This window comes from Hemiscyllium ocellatum, chromosome 35 (genome assembly GCF_020745735.1).
Source record: "Hemiscyllium ocellatum isolate sHemOce1 chromosome 35, sHemOce1.pat.X.cur, whole genome shotgun sequence".
NCBI classification, from domain to species: domain Eukaryota; kingdom Metazoa; phylum Chordata; class Chondrichthyes; order Orectolobiformes; family Hemiscylliidae; genus Hemiscyllium; species Hemiscyllium ocellatum.
This window is the reverse complement of record NC_083435.1, coordinates 13047637-13053410: the sequence shown is the minus strand read 5'-3', so window position 1 is coordinate 13053410 and position 5774 is coordinate 13047637.

Here is a 5774-nt window from a genome sequence, read left to right as displayed (position 1 = left end):
CTTCAATGATATCCATTATGTGCCCCAATGCATCACAAAAGCTACATTCTTGGAATATAGAAATGTGATTGAGGAGCAGGATTAGATTGTTCAACCCTTTCATTTTGCTCTATTATTTGACAAGACTATGGCTGATCTGGTTATGGATATTTTCTGTCTGCCCTTGTAGCCACTGGACTGCCTAGTCTATGAAAAATCTATCCAAAATAAATTCAATGATGCCTCAATACTTTCTGGAGGAGTGAATGTCACCAATTCTAGAGAGGGAAGAAAAATTCTCCTCATCACCATTTTCAAAGGGAGATCTCTTATTAAACTGTCCCCTAGTTCTAGAGTCCTGCAGAAAGCGATAATTTTACTTGAATTCAACTGGGTCTGTGGTTGTGACCTTGTATTTTGCAATCCAAGCTGGCTCTCTCTCATAGTCCATATTGAACTCACTGCTCATTCTCCTAACAGATTTGAAGATTAGTTTTATCATGTCTAAATTTATCAGACCATGTCCATCAGTGCGGTTATCGCTGGAGCAAACACAAAGCAAAGACATACTTTGTCAACAGTGCCAAGTGCAAGATTTTACCTCGACTTCACTGATCGATCTTGACAGTCTTCCCAAATGTGCTTCTGGAGTTTAGGACACAAGGAGTAGGTTACTTGGCCCTTCAAGCCTGGCCCACCATTCAATAAGCCCATGGTTGATCTGCCCCAGGCCTCATCTTTGGTGTCAGTTCATCATTGCCCTCAACTCCCTGATATTTCAGAAGCCTCTTTAAATAATTTCAGTGACCTAGCTTTCACAGCTCTGAAAAGGAATTTCAAGCATTCTTCTGAGCAAAGAAATTCCTTTGCATCTCAGGTTCAAATGGGTGTCTCCTTATTCTAAAATATGTCCCCTAGTTTGAGATTTCCCAAATCTACTCAACATTCCACTTTGTCAAGCTTCCTCAGAATCTTGTCTTTTAATAGGATCACACCTCATTATTTTAAACTTTAGTGAACAGCAACTAATCTGTTCATCCCAGGTATCAGCCTCGTAAATCTCTTCTAAACTGCCTCGAATGTCAGCGCATCCATCCTGTTCTCAGTGCTGCCATTGCAGACTCACCCACACCCTGTACAGTTGCAACAAGACTTTTTTATTTTCAAACTCCAACCAACTACAAATAAAAAATTCATTTGCCTTCTTAATTGCTTGCTGTACCTGCATGCTAACTCTTTCACAATTTTAAGAAGATCTGTTCTGCTGCAGTTTTTTGATAAGCAGCAAAGGGGAATGGGAGGGATCATTGAATTATCTACCTAATTATACACCCTCCCCAAAATTCAATTACATTGACAGTGGAAAAATAGAGAGAGATCGATAGAAACAAGGACTGGCGTGCGCAGGAAAAATGAGAGACCAAACGAGAGAAGGAATGAGAAAAGGAGACAAAAAAGACACTGAGTGGAGAGGGACAAAAGAAAATGAGGAACTGTGAAAAGGATAGAGAGGAAAGTGGAGTGGGAGAGAGAGTGATAGAGACCAAAATAGTGTATAGGGGGAGAATGTAAGGGACTGTGAAACAGAAGACGGAGCCAGTGAAAGAAGAGAGAAGTGGGTGAGTGGGACATACAATAAGTAGAAGATAGGGTAAAAGAGATGAAAATGAAAAAAATGAGAAAGACAAGCTCAAGGGGAAGAGATGGACTGATGTAGAAAGAGGGAGGAGGATAAAGAAGTGATAGAAAGAGATGAGAGGAGTTGGAAAGCCCATGTTATTGTGAGCTCCTGACTTACCTATACATACGGATTATTAATGGTTTGGTGCAAGTTCAAAAATACCTGAATGTGTCATAGATTAAAAGCCTTTCTGAGGAAACATTACATTTATGAGCAAGAGGAATAGGTGATTGTTGGTGTTTACTGATTTATTTCCTTTCCTTCACTAGCTTGATATAGAATATATATTTCTTTTGACTGTTTCTTGTAATATTTTGTTGAAATAAACTTGTAAGTACATGCAATCCTTATTTGCAAATGCTTCACAGAAAACAATGATCCATGATCACATTTGGGAGCCTGAAGCCTGGTTGCAAAAAACATCATTATGAAAGAAAGTATTGTGTAATGTACACAGGCCACTTACACTAAGAGATAGCTGTCTGCTTGAATCCTACCTCCCAGAATTTTCCCAATATCTCTCAAGTTTATTTCGAAATATCAAGACAAATTTTTTTTGAAGGATGTTAGATGCCCCAGAACTTGGCATGTGTGTTACATGCGACATAAGTACAGGTGTATTTGTACACTTTGGAAATACTGTCTGAAATTACATGTTTGTGCTCAGGAGATGTGTATGTGAAGACACATCAGTAGTGATAACAATAGAATTCTAATTGCAGTGCAGGTTGCTTTTAAGTAGTTCCCTGGGATTGAGAAAGACTTGTTTCCACTATGGTTCTGTAGGTTATGAGATGGTTGATAAACTCAGTTGAGACTGCCATGTGGAACGGTGACACTGAAGTGTTGGGTCAGTGGGTTGTTTTAACGTTAGTATGCTTCCTCCAACTCCTTGACTTTGCCTCAGCCTGTCACCGATAGTGTTCCCCACTGTGTTTTGTGCACTGGTGGGTGAACCTTCTCCATTTCAGTTTGTTAAATGTCAGGGATTCTCTGAGTCATATCTCCTTGGGGTTGCAATGAGGACATCCCTAAACTGTACCCAGGATGCCTTCAGGGAATCTCCAGATACAAATAATTCTGAGCAAGCTGTTGCTTTGGGAATCTAGTGCCAGGCATACAAGTCAACACATCCAGCCCTGTGGACTGGTTTTCAGTGACTTGAACCTTGAGGCTGTGTGTATGGTTTTGTTGTACTCTGTTTGATTATGAAGAACTGGGAACATAAAATGCTCACCTGATTTGGTTGGTTACACATGCATGTTGACTCCGAGATAAGAGACATTGTGGAAGCTGAGCAGGCAATGAGAAGATCAGGTTTTATAGTCCTCTGTCAGTGGGTTCGTGAGGGAAGGCATTCTATAATTTCTGTGATGACCTTCACAATGGTACTCCCACATTGTGGGATGGCGTGAGGCCTGGGTCAGCCTGCCTGGCCTTACCTTACATGAGGCCTTTGAAGTTGCCAAGTAAAGACCACTTTAAGAGCTATTTACTGCCTGGCATCAATTTTCAGATGACATTTGGGGCTGTCACATGGGGAATGCTGAGTATTGGTGGGTCTGTTGGGTGGAGGGTTTTCACCCCATTACTATTCTACTGCTGAAACTCTCATTCATTTGTTATCTCTAGCTTCAACTATTTGAATGTACTCCTGACTGGCCTCCTACTTTCCACCCTCAGTGAACGAGAGGTCATCCAAGGATCTGCCACCATATCTTAGTTCACAGCATGTCCCATTTCCCTATCACTCTTCTGTTCTCTGATGAACATTGGCTCCTGCTTAAGTTCCCCTCCTTGACTTTAAATCGCTTTGTGACCTCACCTTTCCTTATCTGTACAAAGCCTTGCAGCCTCACAATCTGCTGTGATGCAAGCACTCTTCTCATTCTGACTCCTTGAATATGCCCCAAATGTCGTTGCCTCACATTTCTGCCCATCCCCTTGCAATCTTTGATTCCCTTGTCAATTGGAAATCTGCCTCAGCCTTGAATGCATTCAATCACCACCTTTGGTATCAGTGGAAAAGAACTCCAAATATTAATGACCCTCAGAAGGAAAAGAAATCCTCTTTGCCTCCATCTTTAATGGGAGACCAATTACTTTGCAACTTCACACACTCTTCTAAATATCTACATGATTTGCAAGATCACTCCTCATTCCTATGGGAAGGCAGTGGTGTAGTGGTAATGTTGCTGGAATTGTAATCCAGGGTCCCAGGCCAATATTCTGGAAGTGTGGGTTTGAATCCCATCATGGCAGCTGGTGAAATTTGAATTCCATACAAATTGGAATTATTGAAACAAGATGACTAATATTGACCACTTTAAGGAAAGGAACTCTGTCATCTTCACAGGTCTGGCTCACATGTGACTCCAGACCTACAGCAACACAGCTGACTTTTAGCTGCCCTTCCAAAGTATTAGGGATGGGTATTAAATGCTTGCACAGCCAGTCCCACCCACATATCATGAATGAGTTAAAGTTGTTCTATTGGTATCAGTCCAATCTGTTTGACCTTTCCTTGCAAAATAATCTCTTCATTTACGTAATCAGTACAACTAATCTTCTTTGAACTTTTGGTGTGTGTATCCCATCTTAAGTAAGGAGACCAAAACTGTATCCACTGTCTTTAGTTTTCTAAACAGAGTAATAACAACCCCTCTCACTTTCTCTGATCTAACAGGGCCTCATCTCATCAGACAAGAATCTAGTTTCAGCTGATAACATTTCACAGATATGTGGGGTCAGTTACGGTAATTTCCAGTTGATATGGACTTTACTCGATCAGTCAATGACCTGACCACGTGGACCATCTCAGCCTTGTGTTTGCACTGATGGTCAACATTGCCAAATTGATATTATTGTGATCACTTGACAGTACAGAACATGAATGTTGTTAAAATGAGAGACATATTTTTGTCTAGCACTCACAAGAATGCATATAAGAATGACAAAATTCAAGCAATCATAACCATTTACACTGCAGTGGAAGAGGATGCTGCTTGGTTGGCAAGCAGTCTATGCACACTTGCAATACCCAAAACAAAACAACTACAAATCTCTATAATTCTTGAGAGTAGGTAATACTTGCCCTCAATCCAAAGTTACAAAACAATTTAAAATAATGAGTTGACCTCCAAATTTGGCTTTTTGTCTTTTTCCAAAAGTGACAATCATACACAGACATCTACTCTCTTGAAAACAAAACAATATGTTCAAATTTTAAACCTTCTCTGCGATACACTGGAGATTGTGCTTTGTTTTCTCCATGGCAACAACTCAACCAATCAAGTCAGCTTGAACTGAAAATGTGTTGCTGGAAAAGCGCAGCAGGTCAGGCAGCATCCAAGGAACAGGAGAATCGACGTTTCGGGCATAAGCCCTTCTTCCGGAATGTCAGCTTGTCAACCAATCAGCACTCTTATCTCCCATAGATATATATAAACATGCATTAAGGAATTGTAGTGATTTTTTAAAAATTTAGCATTATTCCATTTGTCCTGATGAATGCAAGGGGAAAACCTTCAGCAAGTTGTACAGGACATTGGTGAGGCCTCTTCTGGAGTACTGTGTCGAGCTTTGGTCACCCTGTTGTAGGAAGGATATTACTGAGCTTGAGATGCTTCAGAAGAGATTTACCAGGATATTGCCAGGAATGAAGAGTTTGAGTTATGGGGAGAGGTTGAATAGGGATATTTTCATTGGAGATAAGAGGTTGAGAGGTAACCTTAAAGAGCCTTATAAAATCATGAAGAGTATGGATAAGGCAGGTGTCTTTTCCCTGGGGTGGACACCTAGGGAAAAGGGGCATATCTTTAAGGTGTGAGAGGAGAAAGATTTAAAAAAGGCATGAGTGGCAATTTTTTAGCAGATTGGTTCTTTTGTGGAATAAAGTTTCAGAGGAAGTGCTGGATTCGGGTAGTTACAATGTTTAAAAGACATTTAGGTAAGTATATGAATAAGAAATTGTTGGAGGGATATGTGCCAAGTGTGAGCACATACTACTAGTTTAGGTTGGGATTATGGTAGCATGGTCTGGTTGGACCTATGGGTCTTTTTCCATGCTGTACAACTTATGAACCATACAAGACCGCCCCTCCAAAAAAAAATT